Raw genomic sequence first — 25,190 nt, 5'->3', positions numbered from 1 at the left:
CTTGCTCTGCCCGTGCACGCAGATCGACAATGATGAAAACTTGCCATGAGATTCTTTGAGCAAACAGCCTTCCTTCACTTCAGGTGAGTGACTGGAAGAGATGGTTGGTTTCTCGGCAGAATCACAACAAAGAATATAAAATGTCTTTTGGCGAGCTAAGTTGACCGCGGCAGGACTCGAACCTGCAATCTTCTGATAACTTTGCGGTTGTCATCGAAGTCAAACGCCTTATCCATTAGGCCACGCGGCCGCTGCCAGCAACATTCATTGTGTTGTTGTATATATTGCGAGCAAATTCGGGGCAACTGCAATATCAAGGAGTGGATTTAGGAAAAGATGAGCATATTTCGAGTGAATGAACAGATGCACTGCGATCTGGGTGCGCACCGGCGCAGGCAACCCCAATGTAAATTGGAACACTATAGTTTAACAATTCGGTCATTGCAGCTGAAATCATACTCCTTCTCAAACAATACAGGATGACCCGGGTTTATGAGAAAATCCGTTTTAAAGGGAAAGATTATGAACCGGAACTGACAACCAGCCCATTTAAACAGACACAGAATGATCCGGGATTGCAAGGACATCCCTTTTTCCCAGATGCAGAATGACCCTTGACTGACAGCAGTTCCCTTTTAAAAGAATAAAGTGAGATTTCGATCATCCCTGAAGGCAATTGTGCAGTGGGGCTCAGGACCACGCGGGGCAGAGACTGTTATTGAAGCCACAGGTGATAGACAAGGAGGGAGGGAAGGACGTAAAACCAGCCCGGTCTGAAACACACAAACAAACTAATATTCCTTAACCTCCAAAGGCAGGTTTTGAAATTTCAAATTGGAAATCCGGGACAGACAGCACATCCCTTTGAAACAGACACAGAATGATGAGGGTCTGATAGCACACCATTTTACAGAGACAGAGAATGATCTTGGACAGACAGCAAATCCCCTTAAAAGGGACACGGAAATAGAATGAATAAAAACAGATAAATATGTAAAACTCGGCAGGTCGTGCAGATTTTGTGGAGGAAGAATCCGGTTTCACGTTCTGTCGGATAATAATTCCGATATTTCAGGAAAAAGTTAAAGATTACAGATGTTTTCAACAAAAATAGCGCCTGGAAAAAATACGCAGCGAGAAATGTCAAATGGGAACGTTTGTGATGCAGCGGAACGAAGGAGTAATTAAATAATACATGGCACAATGGAGAAAGGCAAAGTGGGTGGTAATCGGGCAATAACGTAACAAAGGATGGTCCAGAGGAAGTGTTAGTGGGAATAGCAGAACCATTACCAGACAATGGGAGCGATGCTTATCATCCGATACGTTGAACCTAATGTTGAGGCCAGAAGACGAGAACATGCTTACAATATAGGCTGTCACCGCCTTTTAATCAGACCAGGCAGCATTGCCAGCCCGGATTGATTTCCTGTATGCTTTGAATTCGGCAGCCAAGGGACGAATTCAAAAAGCAGCTTCTCTCATCTTTTCAGCTCTAGAGAACCAGGACGCACTCATATTCAGGGCAGAGGTGGAGATTGACGCTGAATGTATGCTTATCCCAATTGAGGTGAACTTATGCGTACAGACAGGAAGATATACTGATCAAGTATCGGCCGGAACCAAACAAGGCTTTCGGTTATCCAACGAGTCACAGAGCCGAGTACCTCTGAGATATTTTAACTTTACTCAGTTTGGCGGGTTTCACATTGCTCTGGGATTTGGATGCTGAGGGAACATCGGCGTAAAATCACACGTTTTAACGTGAAATACGTCTGTTTTCTCACATGTCGAGCGGCTGTTAGAAGCGGAAATTTGAGTAAAACATGGCGGGGCTCGTCCGGGATTTGGCCCGTGACTCTCGCATTTCAAATGTGATCATTCCGAAGGGAGAATCATAACCGTGGACCAACGAGCCTCCGACAGTGAAAAGCGCAGCTCTCAGATTCTGACGGTGGTGAGAAATGATATTATGGCCCATCGTGCATGTGCTGTCTCTCAGATACCTATCGAATTAGTGCCCCTCGCCATTGTACTGCAACTGTTCTCCTTTTGACCAATATATTATTAATTTGAGACATGACATGAGGAAAGTACAGCATCCCTGTCAGTAAAAGGGGAATTTGGAGATGAGATGAAATGTGAATGTCAAAAAGTGTTTAACCTGCAAGCCAACGACGACGAGAATGGGATTCGCACCCAAGCGTGCAGAGCACAATGGATTAGCAGTCCATCGCCTTAACCTCTCGGCCACCTCGTCTCTGCTATAAGATATCGTCAGCCATTCAATCTCCTGCTTTTTGTATCCAAACAGAAATAATGTGCAAGAAAGTCCACTTCACAGCTTGCTCTGCCCGTGCATGCAGATCGACAATGATGAAAACTTGCCATGAGATTCTTTGAGCAAACAGCCTTCCTTCACTTCAGGTGAGTGACTGGAAGAGATGGTTGGTTTCTCGGCAGAATCACAACAAAGAATATAAAATGTCTCGTAGCGAGCTAAGTTGACCACGGCAGGACTCGAACCTGCAATCTTCTGATAACTTTGCGGTTATCATCGAAGTCAGACGCCTTATCCATTAGGCCACGCGGCTGCTGCCAGCAACATTCATTGTGTTGTTGTATATATTGCGAGCAAATTCGGGGCAACTGCAATATCAAGGAGTGGATTTAGGAAAAGATGAGCATATTTCGAGTGAATGAACAGATGCACTGCGATCTGGGTGCGCACCGGCGCAGGCAACCCCAATGTAAATTGGAACACTATAGTTTAACAATTCGGTCATTGCAGCTGAAATCATACTCCTTCTCAAACAATACAGGATGACCCGGGTTTATGAGAAAATCCGTTTTAAAGGGAAAGATTATGAACCGGAACTGACAACCAGCCCATTTAAACAGACACAGATGATCCGGGATTGCAAGGACATCCCTTTTACCCAGATGCAGAATGACCCTTGACTGACAGCAGTTCCCTTTTAAAAGAATAAAGTGAGATTTCGATCATCCCTGAAGGCAATTGTGCAGTGGGGCTCAGGACCACGCGGCGCAGAGACTGTTATTGAAGCCACAGGTGATAGACAAGGAGGGAGGGAAGGACGTAAAACCAGCCCAGTCTGAAAAACACAAACAAACTAATATTCCTTAACCTCCAAAGCCAGGTTTTGAAATTTCAAATTGGAAATCCGGGACAGACAGCACATCCCTTTGAAACAGACACAGAATGATGAGGGTCTGATAGCACACCATTTTACAGAGACAGAGAATGATCTTGGACAGACAGCAAATCCCCTTAACAGGGACACGGAAATAGAATGAATAAAAACAGATAAATATGTAAAACTCGGCAGGTCGTGCAGATTTTGTGGAGGAAGAATCCGGTTTCACGTTCTGTCGGATAATAATTCCGATATTTCAGGAAAAAGTTAAAGATTACAGATGTTTTCAACAAAAATAGCGCCTGGAAAAAATACGCAGCGAGAAATGTCAAATGGGAACGTTTGTGATGCAGCGGAACGAAGGAGTAATTAAATAATACATGGCACAATGGAGAAAGGCAAAGTGGGTGGTAATCGGGCAATAACGTAACAAAGGATGGTCCAGAGGAAGTGTTAGTGGGAATAGCAGAACCATTACCAGACAATGGGAGCGATGCTTATCATCCGATACGTTGAACCTAATGTTGAGGCCAGAAGACGAGAACATGCTTACAATATAGGCTGTCTTTCCTTTTAATCAGACCAGGCAGCTTTGCCAGCCCGGATTGATTTCCTGCATGCTTTGAATTCGGCAGCGAAGGGACGAATTCAAAAGGCAGCTTCTCTCATCTGTTCAGCTCTAGAGAAACAGGACGCACACATATTCAGGGCAGAGGTGGAGATTGACGCTGAATGTATGCTTATCCCAATTGAGGTGAACTTATGCGTACAGACAGGAAAGATATACTGATCAAGTATCGGCCGGAACCAAACAAGGCTTTAGGTTATCCAACGAGTCACAGAGCCGAGTACCTCTGAGATATTTTAACTTTATTCAGTTTGGGAGGTTTCACTTTGCTCTGGGATTTGGATGCTAAGGGAACATCGGCGTAAAATCACACGTTTTAACGTGAAATACGTCTGTTTTCTCACATGTCGAGCGGCTGTTAGAAGCGGAACTTTGAGTAAAACATGGCGGGGCTCGTCCGGGATTTGGCCCGTGACTCTCGCATTTCAAATGTGATCATTTGAAGGGAGAATCATAACCGTGGACCAACGAGCCGCCGACAGTGAAAATCGCAGCTCTCAGATTCTGACGGTGGTGAGAAATGATATTATGGCCCATCGTGCATGTGCTGTCTCTCAGATACCTATCGAATTAGTGCCCCTCGCCATTGTACTGCAACTGTTCTCCTTTTGACGAATATATTATTAATTTGAGACATGACATGAGGAAAGTACAGCATCCCTGTCAGTAAAAGGGGAATTTGGAGATGAGATGAAATGTGAATGTCAAAAAGTGTTTAACCTGCAAGCCAACGACGACGAGAATGGGATTCGAACCCATGCGTGCAGAGCACAATGGATTAGCAGTCCATCGCCTTAACCTCTCGGCCACCTCGTCTCTGCTGTAAGATATCGTCAGCCATTCAATCTCCTGCTTTTTGTATCCAAACAGAAATAATGTGCAAGAAAGTCCACTTCACAGCTTGCTCTGCCCGTGCACGCAGATCGACAATGATGAAAACTTGCCATGAGATTCTTTGAGCAAACAGCCTTCCTTCACTTCAGGTGAGTGACTGGAAGAGATGGTTGGTTTCTCGGCAGAATCACAACAAAGAATATAAAATGTCTTTTGGCGAGCTAAGTTGACCGCGGCAGGACTCGAACCTGCAATCTTCTGATAACTTTGCGGTTGTCATCGAAGTCAGACGCCTTATCCATTAGGCCACGCGGCCGCTGCCAGCAACATTCATTGTGTTGTTGTATATATTGCGAGCAAATTCGGGGCAACTGCAATATCAAGGAGTGGATTTAGGAAAAGATGAGCATATTTCGAGTGAATGAACAGATGCACTGCGATCTGGGTGCGCACCGGCGCAGGCAACCCCAATGTAAATTGGAACACTATAGTTTAACAATTCGGTCATTGCAGCTGAAATCATACTCCTTCTCAAACAATACAGGATGACCCGGGTTTATGAGAAAATCCGTTTTAAAGGGAAAGATTATGAACCGGAACTGACAACCAGCCCATTTAAACAGACACAGAATGATCCGGGATTGCAAGGACATCCCTTTTACCCAGATGCAGAATGACCCTTGACTGACAGCAGTTCCCTTTTAAAAGAATAAAGTGAGATTTCGATCATCCCTGAAGGCAATTGTGCAGTGGGGCTCAGGACCACGCGGGGCAGAGACTGTTATTGAAGCCACAGGTGATAGACAAGGAGGGAGGGAAGGACGTAAAACCAGCCCGGTCTGAAACACACAAACAAACTAATATTCCTTAACCTCCAAAGGCAGGTTTTGAAATTTCAAATTGGAAATCCGGGACAGACAGCACATCCCTTTGAAACAGACACAGAATGATGAGGGTCTGATAGCACACCATTTTACAGAGACAGAGAATGATCTTGGACAGACAGCAAATCCCCTTAAAAGGGACACGGAAATAGAATGAATAAAAACAGATAAATATGTAAAACTCGGCAGGTCGTGCAGATTTTGTGGAGGAAGAATCCGGTTTCACGTTCTGTCGGATAATAATTCCGATATTTCAGGAAAAAGTTAAAGATTACAGATGTTTTCAACAAAAATAGCGCCTGGAAAAAATACGCAGCGAGAAATGTCAAATGGGAACGTTTGTGATGCAGCGGAACGAAGGAGTAATTAAATAATACATGGCACAATGGAGAAAGGCAAAGTGGGTGGTAATCGGGCAATAACGTAACAAAGGATGGTCCAGAGGAAGTGTTAGTGGGAATAGCAGAACCATTACCAGACAATGGGAGCGATGCTTATCATCCGATACGTTGAACCTAATGTTGAGGCCAGAAGACGAGAACATGCTTACAATATAGGCTGTCACCGCCTTTTAATCAGACCAGGCAGCTTTGCCAGCCCGGATTGATTTCCTGCATGCTTTGAATTCGGCAGCGAAGGGACGAATTCAAAAGGCAGCTTCTCTCATCTGTTCAGCTCTAGAGAAACAGGACGCACACATATTCAGGGCAGAGGTGGAGATTGACGCTGAATGTATGCTTATCCCAATTGAGGTGAACTTATGCGTACAGACAGGAAAGATATACTGATCAAGTATCGGCCGGAACCAAACAAGGCTTTAGGTTATCCAACGAGTCACAGAGCCGAGTACCTCTGAGATATTTTAACTTTATTCAGTTTGGGAGGTTTCACTTTGCTCTGGGATTTGGATGCTAAGGGAACATCGGCGTAAAATCACACGTTTTAACGTGAAATACGTCTGTTTTCTCACATGTCGAGCGGCTGTTAGAAGCGGAACTTTGAGTAAAACATGGCGGGGCTCGTCCGGGATTTGGCCCGTGACTCTCGCATTTCAAATGTGATCATTTGAAGGGAGAATCATAACCGTGGACCAACGAGCCGCCGACAGTGAAAATCGCAGCTCTCAGATTCTGACGGTGGTGAGAAATGATATTATGGCCCATCGTGCATGTGCTGTCTCTCAGATACCTATCGAATTAGTGCCCCTCGCCATTGTACTGCAACTGTTCTCCTTTTGACGAATATATTATTAATTTGAGACATGACATGAGGAAAGTATAGCATCCCTGTCAGTAAAAGGGGAATTTGGAGATGAGATGAAATGTGAATGTAAAAAAGTGTTTAACCTGCAAGCCAACGACGACGAGAATGGGATTCGAACCCATGCGTGCAGAGCACAATGGATTAGCAGTCCATCGCCTTAACCTCTCGGCCACCTCGTCTCTGCTGTAAGATATCGTCAGCCATTCAATCTCCTGCTTTTTGTATCCAAACAGAAATAATGTGCAAGAAAGTCCACTTCACAGCTTGCTCTGCCCGTGCACGCAGATCGACAATGATGAAAACTTGCCATGAGATTCTTTGAGCAAACAGCCTTCCTTCACTTCAGGTGAGTGACTGGAAGAGATGGTTGGTTTCTCGGCAGAATCACAACAAAGAATATAAAATGTCTTTTGGCGAGCTAAGTTGACCGCGGCAGGACTCGAACCTGCAATCTTCTGATAACTTTGCGGTTGTCATCGAAGTCAGACGCCTTATCCATTAGGCCACGCGGCCGCTGCCAGCAACATTCATTGTGTTGTTGTATATATTGCGAGCAAATTCGGGGCAACTGCAATATCAAGGAGTGGATTTAGGAAAAGATGAGCATATTTCGAGTGAATGAACAGATGCACTGCGATCTGGGTGCGCACCGGCGCAGGCAACCCCAATGTAAATTGGAACACTATAGTTTAACAATTCGGTCATTGCAGCTGAAATCATACTCCTTCTCAAACAATACAGGATGACCCGGGTTTATGAGAAAATCCGTTTTAAAGGGAAAGATTATGAACCGGAACTGACAACCAGCCCATTTAAACAGACACAGAATGATCCGGGATTGCAAGGACATCCCTTTTACCCAGATGCAGAATGACCCTTGACTGACAGCAGTTCCCTTTTAAAAGAATAAAGTGAGATTTCGATCATCCCTGAAGGCAATTGTGCAGTGGGGCTCAGGACCACGCGGGGCAGAGACTGTTATTGAAGCCACAGGTGATAGACAAGGAGGGAGGGAAGGACGTAAAACCAGCCCGGTCTGAAACACACAAACAAACTAATATTCCTTAACCTCCAAAGGCAGGTTTTGAAATTTCAAATTGGAAATCCGGGACAGACAGCACATCCCTTTGAAACAGACACAGAATGATGAGGGTCTGATAGCACACCATTTTACAGAGACAGAGAATGATCTTGGACAGACAGCAAATCCCCTTAAAAGGGACACGGAAATAGAATGAATAAAAACAGATAAATATGTAAAACTCGGCAGGTCGTGCAGATTTTGTGGAGGAAGAATCCGGTTTCACGTTCTGTCGGATAATAATTCCGATATTTCAGGAAAAAGTTAAAGATTACAGATGTTTTCAACAAAAATAGCGCCTGGAAAAAATACGCAGCGAGAAATGTCAAATGGGAACGTTTGTGATGCAGCGGAACGAAGGAGTAATTAAATAATACATGGCACAATGGAGAAAGGCAAAGTGGGTGGTAATCGGGCAATAACGTAACAAAGGATGGTCCAGAGGAAGTGTTAGTGGGAATAGCAGAACCATTACCAGACAATGGGAGCGATGCTTATCATCCGATACGTTGAACCTAATGTTGAGGCCAGAAGACGAGAACATGCTTACAATATAGGCTGTCACCGCCTTTTAATCAGACCAGGCAGCTTTGCCAGCCCGGATTGATTTCCTGCATGCTTTGAATTCGGCAGCGAAGGGACGAATTCAAAAGGCAGCTTCTCTCATCTGTTCAGCTCTAGAGAAACAGGACGCACACATATTCAGGGCAGAGGTGGAGATTGACGCTGAATGTATGCTTATCCCAATTGAGGTGAACTTATGCGTACAGACAGGAAAGATATACTGATCAAGTATCGGCCGGAACCAAACAAGGCTTTAGGATATCCAACGAGTTACAGAGCCGAGTACCTCTGAGATATTTTAACTTTATTCAGTTTGGGAGGTTTCACTTTGCTCTGGGATTTGGATGCTAAGGGAACATCGGCGTAAAATCACACGTTTTAACGTGAAATACGTCTGTTTTCTCACATGTCGAGCGGCTGTTAGAAGCGGAACTTTGAGTAAAACATGGCGGGGCTCGTCCGGGATTTGGCCCGTGACTCTCGCATTTCAAATGTGATCATTTGAAGGGAGAATCATAACCGTGGACCAACGAGCCGCCGACAGTGAAAATCGCAGCTCTCAGATTCTGACGGTGGTGAGAAATGATATTATGGCCCATCGTGCATGTGCTGTCTCTCAGATACCTATCGAATTAGTGCCCCTCGCCATTGTACTGCAACTGTTCTCCTTTTGACGAATATATTATTAATTTGAGACATGACATGAGGAAAGTACAGCATCCCTGTCAGTAAAAGGGGAATTTGGAGATGAGATGAAATGTGAATGTCAAAAAGTGGTTAAGCTGCAAGCCAACGACGACGAGAATGGGATTCGAACCCATGCGTGCAGAGCACAATGGATTAGCAGTCCATCGCCTTAACCTCTCGGCCACCTCGTCTCTGCTGTAAGATATCGTCAGCCATTCAATCTCCTGCTTTTTGTATCCAAACAGAAATAATGTGCAAGAAAGTCCACTTCACAGCTTGCTCTGCCCGTGCACGCAGATCGACAATGATGAAAACTTGCCATGAGATTCTTTGAGCAAACAGCCTTCCTTCACTTCAGGTGAGTGACTGGAAGAGATGGTTGGTTTCTCGGCAGAATCACAACAAAGAATATAAAATGTCTTTTGGCGAGCTAAGTTGACCGCGGCAGGACTCGAACCTGCAATCTTCTGATAACTTTGCGGTTGTCATCGAAGTCAAACGCCTTATCCATTAGGCCACGCGGCCGCTGCCAGCAACATTCATTGTGTTGTTGTATATATTGCGAGCAAATTCGGGGCAACTGCAATATCAAGGAGTGGATTTAGGAAAAGATGAGCATATTTCGAGTGAATGAACAGATGCACTGCGATCTGGGTGCGCACCGGCGCAGGCAACCCCAATGTAAATTGGAACACTATAGTTTAACAATTCGGTCATTGCAGCTGAAATCATACTCCTTCTCAAACAATACAGGATGACCCGGGTTTATGAGAAAATCCGTTTTAAAGGGAAAGATTATGAACCGGAACTGACAACCAGCCCATTTAAACAGACACAGAATGATCCGGGATTGCAAGGACATCCCTTTTACCCAGATGCAGAATGACCCTTGACTGACAGCAGTTCCCTTTTAAAAGAATAAAGTGAGATTTCGATCATCCCTGAAGGCAATTGTGCAGTGGGGCTCAGGACCACGCGGGGCAGAGACTGTTATTGAAGCCACAGGTGATAGACAAGGAGGGAGGGAAGGACGTAAAACCAGCCCGGTCTGAAACACACAAACAAACTAATATTCCTTAACCTCCAAAGGCAGGTTTTGAAATTTCAAATTGGAAATCCGGGACAGACAGCACATCCCTTTGAAACAGACACAGAATGATGAGGGTCTGATAGCACACCATTTTACAGAGACAGAGAATGATCTTGGACAGACAGCAAATCCCCTTAAAAGGGACACGGAAATAGAATGAATAAAAACAGATAAATATGTAAAACTCGGCAGGTCGTGCAGATTTTGTGGAGGAAGAATCCGGTTTCACGTTCTGTCGGATAATAATTCCGATATTTCAGGAAAAAGTTAAAGATTACAGATGTTTTCAACAAAAATAGCGCCTGGAAAAAATACGCAGCGAGAAATGTCAAATGGGAACGTTTGTGATGCAGCGGAACGAAGGAGTAATTAAATAATACATGGCACAATGGAGAAAGGCAAAGTGGGTGGTAATCGGGCAATAACGTAACAAAGGATGGTCCAGAGGAAGTGTTAGTGGGAATAGCAGAACCATTACCAGACAATGGGAGCGATGCTTATCATCCGATACGTTGAACCTAATGTTGAGGCCAGAAGACGAGAACATGCTTACAATATAGGCTGTCACCGCCTTTTAATCAGACCAGGCAGCTTTGCCAGCCCGGATTGATTTCCTGCATGCTTTGAATTCGGCAGCGAAGGGACGAATTCAAAAGGCAGCTTCTCTCATCTGTTCAGCTCTAGAGAAACAGGACGCACACATATTCAGGGCAGAGGTGGAGATTGACGCTGAATGTATGCTTATCCCAATTGAGGTGAACTTATGCGTACAGACAGGAAAGATATACTGATCAAGTATCGGCCGGAACCAAACAAGGCTTTAGGTTATCCAACGAGTCACAGAGCCGAGTACCTCTGAGATATTTTAACTTTATTCAGTTTGGGAGGTTTCACTTTGCTCTGGGATTTGGATGCTAAGGGAACATCGGCGTAAAATCACACGTTTTAACGTGAAATACGTCTGTTTTCTCACATGTCGAGCGGCTGTTAGAAGCGGAACTTTGAGTAAAACATGGCGGGGCTCGTCCGGGATTTGGCCCGTGACTCTCGCATTTCAAATGTGATCATTTGAAGGGAGAATCATAACCGTGGACCAACGAGCCGCCGACAGTGAAAATCGCAGCTCTCAGATTCTGACGGTGGTGAGAAATGATATTATGGCCCATCGTGCATGTGCTGTCTCTCAGATACCTATCGAATTAGTGCCCCTCGCCATTGTACTGCAACTGTTCTCCTTTTGACGAATATATTATTAATTTGAGACATGACATGAGGAAAGTATAGCATCCCTGTCAGTAAAAGGGGAATTTGGAGATGAGATGAAATGTGAATGTAAAAAAGTGTTTAACCTGCAAGCCAACGACGACGAGAATGGGATTCGAACCCATGCGTGCAGAGCACAATGGATTAGCAGTCCATCGCCTTAACCTCTCGGCCACCTCGTCTCTGCTGTAAGATATCGTCAGCCATTCAATCTCCTGCTTTTTGTATCCAAACAGAAATAATGTGCAAGAAAGTCCACTTCACAGCTTGCTCTGCCCGTGCACGCAGATCGACAATGATGAAAACTTGCCATGAGATTCTTTGAGCAAACAGCCTTCCTTCACTTCAGGTGAGTGACTGGAAGAGATGGTTGGTTTCTCGGCAGAATCACAACAAAGAATATAAAATGTCTCGTAGCGAGCTAAGTTGACCACGGCAGGACTCGAACCTGCAATCTTCTGATAACTTTGCGGTTATCATCGAAGTCAGACGCCTTATCCATTAGGCCACGCGGCTGCTGCCAGCAACATTCATTGTGTTGTTGTATATATTGCGAGCAAATTCGGGGCAACTGCAATATCAAGGAGTGGATTTAGGAAAAGATGAGCATATTTCGAGTGAATGAACAGATGCACTGCGATCTGGGTGCGCACCGGCGCAGGCAACCCCAATGTAAATTGGAACACTATAGTTTAACAATTCGGTCATTGCAGCTGAAATCATACTCCTTCTCAAACAATACAGGATGACCCGGGTTTATGAGAAAATCCGTTTTAAAGGGAAAGATTATGAACCGGAACTGACAACCAGCCCATTTAAACAGACACAGATGATCCGGGATTGCAAGGACATCCCTTTTACCCAGATGCAGAATGACCCTTGACTGACAGCAGTTCCCTTTTAAAAGAATAAAGTGAGATTTCGATCATCCCTGAAGGCAATTGTGCAGTGGGGCTCAGGACCACGCGGCGCAGAGACTGTTATTGAAGCCACAGGTGATAGACAAGGAGGGAGGGAAGGACGTAAAACCAGCCCAGTCTGAAAAACACAAACAAACTAATATTCCTTAACCTCCAAAGCCAGGTTTTGAAATTTCAAATTGGAAATCCGGGACAGACAGCACATCCCTTTGAAACAGACACAGAATGATGAGGGTCTGATAGCACACCATTTTACAGAGACAGAGAATGATCTTGGACAGACAGCAAATCCCCTTAACAGGGACACGGAAATAGAATGAATAAAAACAGATAAATATGTAAAACTCGGCAGGTCGTGCAGATTTTGTGGAGGAAGAATCCGGTTTCACGTTCTGTCGGATAATAATTCCGATATTTCAGGAAAAAGTTAAAGATTACAGATGTTTTCAACAAAAATAGCGCCTGGAAAAAATACGCAGCGAGAAATGTCAAATGGGAACGTTTGTGATGCAGCGGAACGAAGGAGTAATTAAATAATACATGGCACAATGGAGAAAGGCAAAGTGGGTGGTAATCGGGCAATAACGTAACAAAGGATGGTCCAGAGGAAGTGTTAGTGGGAATAGCAGAACCATTACCAGACAATGGGAGCGATGCTTATCATCCGATACGTTGAACCTAATGTTGAGGCCAGAAGACGAGAACATGCTTACAATATAGGCTGTCTTTCCTTTTAATCAGACCAGGCAGCTTTGCCAGCCCGGATTGATTTCCTGCATGCTTTGAATTCGGCAGCGAAGGGACGAATTCAAAAGGCAGCTTCTCTCATCTGTTCAGCTCTAGAGAAACAGGACGCACACATATTCAGGGCAGAGGTGGAGATTGACGCTGAATGTATGCTTATCCCAATTGAGGTGAACTTATGCGTACAGACAGGAAAGATATACTGATCAAGTATCGGCCGGAACCAAACAAGGCTTTAGGTTATCCAACGAGTCACAGAGCCGAGTACCTCTGAGATATTTTAACTTTATTCAGTTTGGGAGGTTTCACTTTGCTCTGGGATTTGGATGCTAAGGGAACATCGGCGTAAAATCACACGTTTTAACGTGAAATACGTCTGTTTTCTCACATGTCGAGCGGCTGTTAGAAGCGGAACTTTGAGTAAAACATGGCGGGGCTCGTCCGGGATTTGGCCCGTGACTCTCGCATTTCAAATGTGATCATTTGAAGGGAGAATCATAACCGTGGACCAACGAGCCGCCGACAGTGAAAATCGCAGCTCTCAGATTCTGACGGTGGTGAGAAATGATATTATGGCCCATCGTGCATGTGCTGTCTCTCAGATACCTATCGAATTAGTGCCCCTCGCCATTGTACTGCAACTGTTCTCCTTTTGACGAATATATTATTAATTTGAGACATGACATGAGGAAAGTATAGCATCCCTGTCAGTAAAAGGGGAATTTGGAGATGAGATGAAATGTGAATGTAAAAAAGTGTTTAACCTGCAAGCCAACGACGACGAGAATGGGATTCGAACCCATGCGTGCAGAGCACAATGGATTAGCAGTCCATCGCCTTAACCTCTCGGCCACCTCGTCTCTGCTGTAAGATATCGTCAGCCATTCAATCTCCTGCTTTTTGTATCCAAACAGAAATAATGTGCAAGAAAGTCCACTTCACAGCTTGCTCTGCCCGTGCACGCAGATCGACAATGATGAAAACTTGCCATGAGATTCTTTGAGCAAACAGCCTTCCTTCACTTCAGGTGAGTGACTGGAAGAGATGGTTGGTTTCTCGGCAGAATCACAACAAAGAATATAAAATGTCTTTTGGCGAGCTAAGTTGACCGCGGCAGGACTCGAACCTGCAATCTTCTGATAACTTTGCGGTTGTCATCGAAGTCAGACGCCTTATCCATTAGGCCACGCGGCCGCTGCCAGCAACATTCATTGTGTTGTTGTATATATTGCGAGCAAATTCGGGGCAACTGCAATATCAAGGAGTGGATTTAGGAAAAGATGAGCATATTTCGAGTGAATGAACAGATGCACTGCGATCTGGGTGCGCACCGGCGCAGGCAACCCCAATGTAAATTGGAACACTATAGTTTAACAATTCGGTCATTGCAGCTGAAATCATACTCCTTCTCAAACAATACAGGATGACCCGGGTTTATGAGAAAATCCGTTTTAAAGGGAAAGATTATGAACCGGAACTGACAACCAGCCCATTTAAACAGACACAGAATGATCCGGGATTGCAAGGACATCCCTTTTACCCAGATGCAGAATGACCCTTGACTGACAGCAGTTCCCTTTTAAAAGAATAAAGTGAGATTTCGATCATCCCTGAAGGCAATTGTGCAGTGGGGCTCAGGACCACGCGGGGCAGAGACTGTTATTGAAGCCACAGGTGATAGACAAGGAGGGAGGGAAGGACGTAAAACCAGCCCGGTCTGAAACACACAAACAAACTAATATTCCTTAACCTCCAAAGGCAGGTTTTGAAATTTCAAATTGGAAATCCGGGACAGACAGCACATCCCTTTGAAACAGACACAGAATGATGAGGGTCTGATAGCACACCATTTTACAGAGACAGAGAATGATCTTGGACAGACAGCAAATCCCCTTAAAAGGGACACGGAAATAGAATGAATAAAAACAGATAAATATGTAAAACTCGGCAGGTCGTGCAGATTTTGTGGAGGAAGAATCCGGTTTCACGTTCTGTCGGATAATAATTCCGATATTTCAGGAAAAAGTTAAAGATTACAGATGTTTTCAACAAAAATAGCGCCTGGAAAAAATACGCAGCGAGAAATGTCAAATGGGAACGTTTGTGATGCAGCGGAACGAAGGAGTAATTAAATAATACATGGCACAATGGAGAAAGGCAAAGTGGGTGGTAATCGGGCAATAACGTAACAAAGGATGGTCCAGAGGAAGTGTTAGTGGGAATAGCAGAACCATTACCAGACAATGGGAGCGATGCTTATCATCCGATACGTTGAACCTAATGTTGAGGCCAGAAGACGAGAACATGCTTACAATATAGGCTGTCACCGCCTTTTAATCAGACCAGGCAGCTTTGCCAGCCCGGATTGATTTCCTGCATGCTTTGAATTCGGCAGCGAAGGGACGAATTCAAAAGGCAGCTTCTCTCATCTGTTCAGCTCTAGAGAAACAGGACGCACACATATTCAGGGCAGAGGTGGAGATTGACGCTGAATGTATGCTTATCCCAATTGAGGTGAACTTATGCGTACAGACAGGAAAGATATACTGATCAAGTATCGGCCGGAACCAAACAAGGCTTTAGGATATCCAACGAGTTACAGAGCCGAGTACCTCTGAGATATTTTAACTTTATTCAGTTTGGGAGGTTTCACTTTGCTCTGGGATTTGGATGCTAAGGGAACATCGGCGTAAAATCACACGTTTTAACGTGAAATACGTCTGTTTTCTCACATGTCGAGCGGCTGTTAGAAGCGGAACTTTGAGTAAAACATGGCGGGGCTCGTCCGGGATTTGGCCCGTGACTCTCGCATTTCAAATGTGATCATTTGAAGGGAGAATCATAACCGTGGACCAACGAGCCGCCGACAGTGAAAATCGCAGCTCTCAGATTCTGACGGTGGTGAGAAATGATATTATGGCCCATCGTGCATGTGCTGTCTCTCAGATACCTATCGAATTAGTGCCCCTCGCCATTGTACTGCAACTGTTCTCCTTTTGACGAATATATTATTAATTTGAGACATGACATGAGGAAAGTACAGCATCCCTGTCAGTAAAAGGGGAATTTGGAGATGAGATGAAATGTGAATGTCAAAAAGTGTTTAACCTGCAAGCCAACGACGACGAGAATGGGATTCGAACCCATGCGTGCAGAGCACAATGGATTAGCAGTCCATCGCCTTAACCTCTCGGCCACCTCGTCTCTGCTGTAAGATATCGTCAGCCATTCAATCTCCTGCTTTTTGTATCCAAACAGAAATAATGTGCAAGAAAGTCCACTTCACAGCTTGCTCTGCCCGTGCACGCAGATCGACAATGATGAAAACTTGCCATGAGATTCTTTGAGCAAACAGCCTTCCTTCACTTCAGGTGAGTGACTGGAAGAGATGGTTGGTTTCTCGGCAGAATCACAACAAAGAATATAAAATGTCTTTTGGCGAGCTAAGTTGACCGCGGCAGGACTCGAACCTGCAATCTTCTGATAACTTTGCGGTTGTCATCGAAGTCAGACGCCTTATCCATTAGGCCACGCGGCCGCTGCCAGCAACATTCATTGTGTTGTTGTATATATTGCGAGCAAATTCGGGGCAACTGCAATATCAAGGAGTGGATTTAGGAAAAGATGAGCATATTTCGAGTGAATGAACAGATGCACTGCGATCTGGGTGCGCACCGGCGCAGGCAACCCCAATGTAAATTGGAACACTATAGTTTAACAATTCGGTCATTGCAGCTGAAATCATACTCCTTCTCAAACAATACAGGATGACCCGGGTTTATGAGAAAATCCGTTTTAAAGGGAAAGATTATGAACCGGAACTGACAACCAGCCCATTTAAACAGACACAGAATGATCCGGGATTGCAAGGACATCCCTTTTACCCAGATGCAGAATGACCCTTGACTGACAGCAGTTCCCTTTTAAAAGAATAAAGTGAGATTTCGATCATCCCTGAAGGCAATTGTGCAGTGGGGCTCAGGACCACGCGGGGCAGAGACTGTTATTGAAGCCACAGGTGATAGACAAGGAGGGAGGGAAGGACGTAAAACCAGCCCGGTCTGAAACACACAAACAAACTAATATTCCTTAACCTCCAAAGGCAGGTTTTGAAATTTCAAATTGGAAATCCGGGACAGACAGCACATCCCTTTGAAACAGACACAGAATGATGAGGGTCTGATAGCACACCATTTTACAGAGACAGAGAATGATCTTGGACAGACAGCAAATCCCCTTAAAAGGGACACGGAAATAGAATGAATAAAAACAGATAAATATGTAAAACTCGGCAGGTCGTGCAGATTTTGTGGAGGAAGAATCCGGTTTCACGTTCTGTCGGATAATAATTCCGATATTTCAGGAAAAAGTTAAAGATTACAGATGTTTTCAACAAAAATAGCGCCTGGAAAAAATACGCAGCGAGAAATGTCAAATGGGAACGTTTGTGATGCAGCGGAACGAAGGAGTAATTAAATAATACATGGCACAATGGAGAAAGGCAAAGTGGGTGGTAATCGGGCAATAACGTAACAAAGGATGGTCCAGAGGAAGTGTTAGTGGGAATAGCAGAACCATTACCAGACAATGGGAGCGATGCTTATCATCCGATACGTTGAACCTAATGTTGAGGCCAGAAGACGAGAACATGCTTACAATATAGGCTGTCACCGCCTTTTAATCAGACCAGGCAGCTTTGCCAGCCCGGATTGATTTCCTGCATGCTTTGAATTCGGCAGCGAAGGGACGAATTCAAAAGGCAGCTTCTCTCATCTGTTCAGCTCTAGAGAAACAGGACGCACACATGTTCAGTGCAGAGGTGGAGATTGACGCTGAATGTATGCTTATCCCAATTGAGGTGAACTTATGCGTACAGACAGGAAAGATATACTGATCAAGTATCGGCCGGAACCAAACAAGGCTTTAGGTTATCCAACGAGTCACAGAGCCGAGTACCTCTGAGATATTTTAACTTTATTCAGTTTGGGAGGTTTCACTTTGCTCTGGGATTTGGATGCTAAGGGAACATCGGCGTAAAATCACACGTTTTAACGTGAAATACGTCTGTTTTCTCACATGTCGAGCGGCTGTTAGAAGCGGAACTTTGAGTAAAACATGGCGGGGCTCGTCCGGGATTTGGCCCGTGACTCTCGCATTTCAAATGTGATCATTTGAAGGGAGAATCATAACCGTGGACCAACGAGCCGCCGACAGTGAAAATCGCAGCTCTCAGATTCTGACGGTGATGAGAAATGATATTATGGCCCATCGTGCATGTGCTGTCTCTCAGATACCTATCGAATTAGTGCCCCTCGCCATTGTACTGCAACTGTTCTCCTTTTGACGAATATATTATTAATTTGAGACATGACATGAGGAAAGTACAGCATCCCTGTCAGTAAAAGGGGAATTTGGAGATGAGATGAAATGTGAATGTCAAAAAGTGTTTAACCTGCAAGCCAACGACGACGAGAATGGGATTCGAACCCATGCGTGCAGAGCACAATGGATTAGCAGTCCGTCGCCTTAACCTCTCGGCCACCTCGTCTCTGCTGTAAGATATCGTCAGCCATTCAATCTCCTGCTTTTTGTATCCAAACAGAAATAATGTGCAAGAAAGTCCACTTCACAGCTTGCTCTGCCCGTGCACGCAGATCGACAATGATGAAAACTTGCCATGAGATTCTTTGAGCAAACAGCCTTCCTTCACTTCAGGTGAGTGACTGGAAGAGATGGTTGGTTTCTCGGCAGAATCACAACAAAGAATATAAAATGTCTTTTGGCGAGCTAAGTTGACCGCGGCAGGACTCGAACCTGCAATCTTCTGATAACTTTGCGGTTGTCATCGAAGTCAGACGCCTTATCCATTAGGCCACGCGGCCGCTGCCAGCAACATTCATTGTGTTGTTGTATATATTGCGAGCAAATTCGGGGCAACTGCAATATCAAGGAGTGGATTTAGGAAAAGATGAGCATATTTCGAGTGAATGAACAGATGCACTGCGATCTGGGTGCGCACCGGCGCAGGCAACCCCAATGTAAATTGGAACACTATAGTTTAACAATTCGGTCATTGCAGCTGAAATCATACTCCTTCTCAAACAATACAGGATGACCCGGGTTTATGAGAAAATCCGTTTTAAAGGGAAAGATTATGAACCGGAACTGACAACCAGCCCATTTAAACAGACACAGAATGATCCGGGATTGCAAGGACATCCCTTTTACCCAGATGCAGAATGACCCTTGACTGACAGCAGTTCCCTTTTAAAAGAATAAAGTGAGATTTCGATCATCCCTGAAGGCAATTGTGCAGTGGGGCTCAGGACCACGCGGGGCAGAGACTGTTATTGAAGCCACAGGTGATAGACAAGGAGGGAGGGAAGGACGTAAAACCAGCCCGGTCTGAAACACACAAACAAACTAATATTCCTTAACCTCCAAAGGCAGGTTTTGAAATTTCAAATTGGAAATCCGGGACAGGCAGCACATCCCTTTGAAACAGACACAGAATGATGAGGGTCTGATAGCACACCATTTTACAGAGACAGAGAATGATCTCGGACAGACAGCAAATCCCCTTAAAAGGGACACGGAAATAGAATGAATAAAAACAGATAAATATGTAAAACTCGGCAGGTCGTGCAGATTTTGTGGAGGAAGAATCCGGTTTCACGTTCTGTCGGATAATAATTCCGATATTTCAGGAAAAAGTTAAAGATTACAGATGTTTTCAACAAAAATAGCGCCTGGAAAAAATACGCAGCGAGAAATGTCAAATGGGAACGTTTGTGATGCAGCGGAACGAAGGAGTAATTAAATAATACATGGCACAATGGAGAAAGGCAAAGTGGGTGGTAATCGGGCAATAACGTAACAAAGGATGGTCCAGAGGAAGTGTTAGTGGGAATAGCAGAACCATTACCAGACAATGGGAGCGATGCTTATCATCCGATACGTTGAACCTAATGTTGAGGCCAGAAGACGAGAACATGCTTACAATATAGGCTGTCACCGCCTTTTAATCAGACCAGGCAGCTTTGCCAGCCCGGATTGATTTCCTGCATGCTTTGAATTCGGCAGCGAAGGGACGAATTCAAAAGGCAGCTTCTCTCATCTGTTCAGCTCTAGAGAAACAGGACGCACACATATTCAGGGCAGAGGTGGAGATTGACGCTGAATGTATGCTTATCCCAATTGAGGTGAACTTATGCGTACAGACAGGAAAGATATACTGATCAAGTATCGGCCGGAACCAAACAAGGCTTTAGGTTATCCAACGAGTCACAGAGCCGAGTACCTCTGAGATATTTTAACTTTATTCAGTTTGGGAGGTTTCACTTTGCTCTGGGATTTGGATGCTAAGGGAACATCGGCGTAAAATCACACGTTTTAACGTGAAATACGTCTGTTTTCTCACATGTCGAGCGGCTGTTAGAAGCGGAACTTTGAGTAAAACATGGCGGGGCTCGTCCGGGATTTGGCCCGTGACTCTCGCATTTCAAATGTGATCATTTGAAGGGAGAATCATAACCGTGGACCAACGAGCCGCCGACAGTGAAAATCGCAGCTCTCAGATTCTGACGGTGGTGAGAAATGATATTATGGCCCATCGTGCATGTGCTGTCTCTCAGATACCTATCGAATTAGTGCCCCTCGCCATTGTACTGCAACTGTTCTCCTTTTGACGAATATATTATTAATTTGAGACATGACATGAGGAAAGTACAGCATCCCTGTCAGTAAAAGGGGAATTTTGAGATGAGATGAAATGTGAATGTCAAAAAGTGGTTAAGCTGCAAGCCAACGACGACGAGAATGGGATTCGAACCCATGCGTGCAGAGCACAATGGATTAGCAGTCCGTCGCCTTAACCTCTCGGCCACCTCGTCTCTGCTGTAAGATATCGTCAGCCATTCAATCTCCTGCTTTTTGTATCCAAACAGAAATAATGTGCAAGAAAGTCCACTTCACAGCTTGCTCTGCCCGTGCACGCAGATCGACAATGATGAAAACTTGCCATGAGATTCTTTGAGCAAACAGCCTTCCTTCACTTCAGGTGAGTGACTGGAAGAGATGGTTGGTTTCTCGGCAGAATCACAACAAAGAATATAAAATGTCTTTTGGCGAGCTAAGTTGACCGCGGCAGGACTCGAACCTGCAATCTTCTGATAACTTTGCGGTTGTCATCGAAGTCAGACGCCTTATCCATTAGACCACGCGGCCGCTGCCAGCAACATTCATTGTGTTGTTGTATATATTGCGAGCAAATTCGGGGCAACTGCAATATCAAGGAGTGGATTTAGGAAAAGATGAGCATATTTCGAGTGAATGAACAGATGCACTGCGATCTGGGTGCGCACCGGCGCAGGCAACCCCAATGTAAATTGGAACACTATAGTTTAACAATTCGGTCATTGCAGCTGAAATCATACTCCTTCTCAAACAATACAGGATGACCCGGGTTTATGAGAAAATCCGTTTTAAAGGGAAAGATTATGAACCGGAACTGACAACCAGCCCATTTAAACAGACACAGAATGATCCGGGATTGCAAGGACATCCCTTTTACCCAGATGCAGAATGACCCTTGACTGACAGCAGTTCCCTTTTAAAAGAATAAAGTGAGATTTCGATCATCCCTGAAGGCAATTGTGCAGTGGGGCTCAGGACCACGCGGGGCAGAGACTGTTATTGAAGCCACAGGTGATAGACAAGGAGGGAGGGAAGGACGTAAAACCAGCCCGGTCTGAAACACACAAACAAACTAATATTCCTTAACCTCCAAAGGCAGGTTTTGAAATTTCAAATTGGAAATCCGGGACAGACAGCACATCCCTTTGAAACAGACACAGAATGATGAGGGTCTGATAGCACACCATTTTACAGAGACAGAGAATGATCTCGGACAGACAGCAAATCCCCTTAAAAGGGACACTGAAATAGAATGAATAAAAACAGATAAATATGTAAAACTCGGCAGGTCGTGCAGATTTTGTGGAGGAAGAATCCGGTTTCACGTTCTGTCGGATAATAATTCCGATATTTCAGGAAAAAGTTAAAGATTACAGATGTTTTCAACAAAAATAGCGCCTGGAAAAAATACGCAGCGAGAAATGTCAAATGGGAACGTTTGTGATGCAGCGGAACGAAGGAGTAATTAAATAATACATGGCACAATGGAGAAAGGCAAAGTGGGTGGTAATCGGGCAATAACGTAACAAAGGATGGTCCAGAGGAAGTGTTAGTGGGAATAGCAGAACCATTACCAGACAATGGGAGCGATGCTTATCATCCGATACGTTGAACCTAATGTTGAGGCCAGAAGACGAGAACATGCTTACAATATAGGCTGTCACCGCCTTTTAATCAGACCAGGCAGCTTTGCCAGCCCGGATTGATTTCCTGCATGCTTTGAATTCGGCAGCGAAGGGACGAATTCAAAAGGCAGCTTCTCTCATCTGTTCAGCTCTAGAGAAACAGGACGCACACATGTTCAGGGCAGAGGTGGAGATTGACGCTGAATGTATGCTTATCCCAATTGAGGTGAACTTATGCGTACAGACAGGAAAGATATACTGATCAAGTATCGGCCGGAACCAAACAAGGCTTTAGGTTATCCAACGAGTCACAGAGCCGAGTACCTCTGAGATATTTTAACTTTATTCAGTTTGGGAGGTTTCACTTTGCTCTGGGATTTGGATGCTAAGGGAACATCGGCGTAAAATCACACGTTTTAACGTGAAATACGTCTGTTTTCTCACATGTCGAGCGGCTGTTAGAAGCGGAACTTTGAGTAAAACATGGCGGGGCTCGTCCGGGATTTGGCCCGTGACTCTCGCATTTCAAATGTGATCATTTGAAGGGAGAATCATAACCGTGGACCAACGAGCCGCCGACAGTGAAAATCGCAGCTCTCAGATTCTGACGGTGGTGAGAAATGATATTATGGCCCATCGTGCATGTGCTGTCTCTCAGATACCTATCGAATTAGTGCCCCTCGCCATTGTACTGCAACTGTTCTCCTTTTGACGAATATATTATTAATTTGAGACATGACATGAGGAAAGTACAGCATCCCTGTCAGTAAAAGGGGAATTTGGAGATGAGATGAAATGTGAATGTCAAAAAGTGGTTAAGCTGCAAGCCAACGACGACGAGAATGGGATTCGAACCCATGCGTGCAGAGCACAATGGATTAGCAGTCCATCGCCTTAACCTCTCGGCCACCTCGTCTCTGCTGTAAGATATCGTCAGCCATTCAATCTCCTGCTTTTTGTATCCAAACAGAAATAATGTGCAAGAAAGTCCACTTCACAGCTTGCTCTGCCCGTGCACGCAGATCGACAATGATGAAAACTTGCCATGAGATTCTTTGAGCAAACAGCCTTCCTTCACTTCAGGTGAGTGACTGGAAGAGATGGTTGGTTTCTCGGCAGAATCACAACAAAGAATATAAAATGTCTTTTGGCGAGCTAAGTTGACCGCGGCAGGACTCGAACCTGCAATCTTCTGATAACTTTGCGGTTGTCATCGAAGTCAGACGCCTTATCCATTAGGCCACGCGGCCGCTGCCAGCAACATTCATTGTGTTGTTGTATATATTGCGAGCAAATTCGGGGCAACTGCAATATCAAGGAGTGGATTTAGGAAAAGATGAGCATATTTCGAGTGAATGAACAGATGCACTGCGATCTGGGTGCGCACCGGCGCAGGCAACCCCAATGTAAATTGGAACACTATAGTTTAACAATTCGGTCATTGCAGCTGAAATCATACTCCTTCTCAAACAATACAGGATGACCCGGGTTTATGAGAAAATCCGTTTTAAAGGGAAAGATTATGAACCGGAACTGACAACCAGCCCATTTAAACAGACACAGAATGATCCGGGATTGCAAGGACATCCCTTTTACCCAGATGCAGAATGACCCTTGACTGACAGCAGTTCCCTTTTAAAAGAATAAAGTGAGATTTCGATCATCCCTGAAGGCAATTGTGCAGTGGGGCTCAGGACCACGCGGGGCAGAGACTGTTATTGAAGCCACAGGTGATAGACAAGGAGGGAGGGAAGGACGTAAAACCAGCCCGGTCTGAAACACACAAACAAACTAATATTCCTTAACCTCCAAAGGCAGGTTTTGAAATTTCAAATTGGAAATCCGGGACAGACAGCACATCCCTTTGAAACAGACACAGAATGATGAGGGTCTGATAGCACACCATTTTACAGAGACAGAGAATGATCTTGGACAGACAGCAAATCCCCTTAAAAGGGACACGGAAATAGAATGAATAAAAACAGATAAATATGTAAAACTCGGCAGGTCGTGCAGATTTTGTGGAGGAAGAATCCGGTTTCACGTTCTGTCGGATAATAATTCCGATATTTCAGGAAAAAGTTAAAGATTACAGATGTTTTCAACAAAAATAGCGCCTGGAAAAAATACGCAGCGAGAAATGTCAAATGGGAACGTTTGTGATGCAGCGGAACGAAGGAGTGATTAAATAATACATGGCACAATGGAGAAAGGCAAAGTGGGTGGTAATCGGGCAATAACGTAACAAAGGATGGTCCAGAGGAAGTGTTAGTGGGAATAGCAGAACCATTACCAGACAATGGGAGCGATGCTTATCATCCGATACGTTGAACCTAATGTTGAGGCCAGAAGACGAGAACATGCTTACAATATAGGCTGTCACCGCCTTTTAATCAGACCAGGCAGCTTTGCCAGCCCGGATTGATTTCCTGCATGCTTTGAATTCGGCAGCGAAGGGACGAATTCAAAAGGCAGCTTCTCTCATCTGTTCAGCTCTAGAGAAACAGGACGCACACATATTCAGGGCAGAGGTGGAGATTGACGCTGAATGTATGCTTATCCCAATTGAGGTGAACTTATGCGTACAGACAGGAAAGATATACTGATCAAGTATCGGCCGGAACCAAACAAGGCTTTAGGTTATCCAACGAGTCACAGAGCCGAGTACCTCTGAGATATTTTAACTTTATTCAGTTTGGGAGGTTTCACTTTGCTCTGGGATTTGGATGCTAAGGGAACATCGGCGTAAAATCA

The 25,190-nt window shown here is 44.7% G+C and overlaps 21 non-coding genes across 21 annotated transcripts; all 21 read right to left on the bottom strand.

Annotated features, from left to right (window-relative positions):
* Window positions 1–161: 161 nt before the first annotated feature.
* Window positions 162–250, bottom strand: trnar-ucg (transfer RNA arginine (anticodon UCG)). Its single transcript is given in 2 exon segments — window positions 162–197; window positions 214–250. It is a non-coding gene; the product is annotated as a tRNA-Arg (tRNA).
* A 1,928-nt stretch (window positions 251–2,178) lies between these two features.
* On the bottom strand, window positions 2,179–2,260 carry trnas-gcu (transfer RNA serine (anticodon GCU)). Its single transcript has one exon. It is a non-coding gene; the product is annotated as a tRNA-Ser (tRNA).
* Window positions 2,261–2,505: 245 nt separating this feature from the next.
* On the bottom strand, window positions 2,506–2,594 carry trnar-ucg (transfer RNA arginine (anticodon UCG)). Its single transcript is given in 2 exon segments — window positions 2,506–2,541; window positions 2,558–2,594. It is a non-coding gene; the product is annotated as a tRNA-Arg (tRNA).
* Window positions 2,595–4,520: 1,926 nt separating this feature from the next.
* On the bottom strand, window positions 4,521–4,602 carry trnas-gcu (transfer RNA serine (anticodon GCU)). The gene has a single exon. It is a non-coding gene; the product is annotated as a tRNA-Ser (tRNA).
* Window positions 4,603–4,847: 245 nt separating this feature from the next.
* On the bottom strand, window positions 4,848–4,936 carry trnar-ucg (transfer RNA arginine (anticodon UCG)). The gene is given in 2 exon segments: window positions 4,848–4,883; window positions 4,900–4,936. It is a non-coding gene; the product is annotated as a tRNA-Arg (tRNA).
* A 1,928-nt stretch (window positions 4,937–6,864) lies between these two features.
* On the bottom strand, window positions 6,865–6,946 carry trnas-gcu (transfer RNA serine (anticodon GCU)). Its single transcript has one exon. It is a non-coding gene; the product is annotated as a tRNA-Ser (tRNA).
* A 245-nt stretch (window positions 6,947–7,191) lies between these two features.
* trnar-ucg (transfer RNA arginine (anticodon UCG)) lies at window positions 7,192–7,280 on the bottom strand. The gene is given in 2 exon segments: window positions 7,192–7,227; window positions 7,244–7,280. It is a non-coding gene; the product is annotated as a tRNA-Arg (tRNA).
* A 1,928-nt stretch (window positions 7,281–9,208) lies between these two features.
* trnas-gcu (transfer RNA serine (anticodon GCU)) lies at window positions 9,209–9,290 on the bottom strand. The gene has a single exon. It is a non-coding gene; the product is annotated as a tRNA-Ser (tRNA).
* A 245-nt stretch (window positions 9,291–9,535) lies between these two features.
* On the bottom strand, window positions 9,536–9,624 carry trnar-ucg (transfer RNA arginine (anticodon UCG)). Its single transcript is given in 2 exon segments — window positions 9,536–9,571; window positions 9,588–9,624. It is a non-coding gene; the product is annotated as a tRNA-Arg (tRNA).
* A 1,928-nt stretch (window positions 9,625–11,552) lies between these two features.
* trnas-gcu (transfer RNA serine (anticodon GCU)) lies at window positions 11,553–11,634 on the bottom strand. The gene has a single exon. It is a non-coding gene; the product is annotated as a tRNA-Ser (tRNA).
* Window positions 11,635–11,879: 245 nt separating this feature from the next.
* Window positions 11,880–11,968, bottom strand: trnar-ucg (transfer RNA arginine (anticodon UCG)). The gene is given in 2 exon segments: window positions 11,880–11,915; window positions 11,932–11,968. It is a non-coding gene; the product is annotated as a tRNA-Arg (tRNA).
* Window positions 11,969–13,894: 1,926 nt separating this feature from the next.
* On the bottom strand, window positions 13,895–13,976 carry trnas-gcu (transfer RNA serine (anticodon GCU)). Its single transcript has one exon. It is a non-coding gene; the product is annotated as a tRNA-Ser (tRNA).
* Window positions 13,977–14,221: 245 nt separating this feature from the next.
* trnar-ucg (transfer RNA arginine (anticodon UCG)) lies at window positions 14,222–14,310 on the bottom strand. The gene is given in 2 exon segments: window positions 14,222–14,257; window positions 14,274–14,310. It is a non-coding gene; the product is annotated as a tRNA-Arg (tRNA).
* Window positions 14,311–16,238: 1,928 nt separating this feature from the next.
* trnas-gcu (transfer RNA serine (anticodon GCU)) lies at window positions 16,239–16,320 on the bottom strand. The gene has a single exon. It is a non-coding gene; the product is annotated as a tRNA-Ser (tRNA).
* Window positions 16,321–16,565: 245 nt separating this feature from the next.
* trnar-ucg (transfer RNA arginine (anticodon UCG)) lies at window positions 16,566–16,654 on the bottom strand. Its single transcript is given in 2 exon segments — window positions 16,566–16,601; window positions 16,618–16,654. It is a non-coding gene; the product is annotated as a tRNA-Arg (tRNA).
* A 1,928-nt stretch (window positions 16,655–18,582) lies between these two features.
* Window positions 18,583–18,664, bottom strand: trnas-gcu (transfer RNA serine (anticodon GCU)). The gene has a single exon. It is a non-coding gene; the product is annotated as a tRNA-Ser (tRNA).
* Window positions 18,665–18,909: 245 nt separating this feature from the next.
* Window positions 18,910–18,998, bottom strand: trnar-ucg (transfer RNA arginine (anticodon UCG)). The gene is given in 2 exon segments: window positions 18,910–18,945; window positions 18,962–18,998. It is a non-coding gene; the product is annotated as a tRNA-Arg (tRNA).
* Window positions 18,999–20,926: 1,928 nt separating this feature from the next.
* trnas-gcu (transfer RNA serine (anticodon GCU)) lies at window positions 20,927–21,008 on the bottom strand. The gene has a single exon. It is a non-coding gene; the product is annotated as a tRNA-Ser (tRNA).
* A 245-nt stretch (window positions 21,009–21,253) lies between these two features.
* trnar-ucg (transfer RNA arginine (anticodon UCG)) lies at window positions 21,254–21,342 on the bottom strand. Its single transcript is given in 2 exon segments — window positions 21,254–21,289; window positions 21,306–21,342. It is a non-coding gene; the product is annotated as a tRNA-Arg (tRNA).
* A 1,928-nt stretch (window positions 21,343–23,270) lies between these two features.
* trnas-gcu (transfer RNA serine (anticodon GCU)) lies at window positions 23,271–23,352 on the bottom strand. The gene has a single exon. It is a non-coding gene; the product is annotated as a tRNA-Ser (tRNA).
* A 245-nt stretch (window positions 23,353–23,597) lies between these two features.
* trnar-ucg (transfer RNA arginine (anticodon UCG)) lies at window positions 23,598–23,686 on the bottom strand. Its single transcript is given in 2 exon segments — window positions 23,598–23,633; window positions 23,650–23,686. It is a non-coding gene; the product is annotated as a tRNA-Arg (tRNA).
* Between the last annotated feature and the right edge of the window lie 1,504 nt (window positions 23,687–25,190).

This window comes from Pristiophorus japonicus, unplaced genomic scaffold (genome assembly GCF_044704955.1).
Source record: "Pristiophorus japonicus isolate sPriJap1 unplaced genomic scaffold, sPriJap1.hap1 HAP1_SCAFFOLD_47, whole genome shotgun sequence".
NCBI classification, from domain to species: Eukaryota; Metazoa; Chordata; class Chondrichthyes; family Pristiophoridae; genus Pristiophorus; species Pristiophorus japonicus.
Note: the sequence above shows the minus strand (reverse complement) of the source record. Positions and strands in the feature narration are given on the sequence as shown.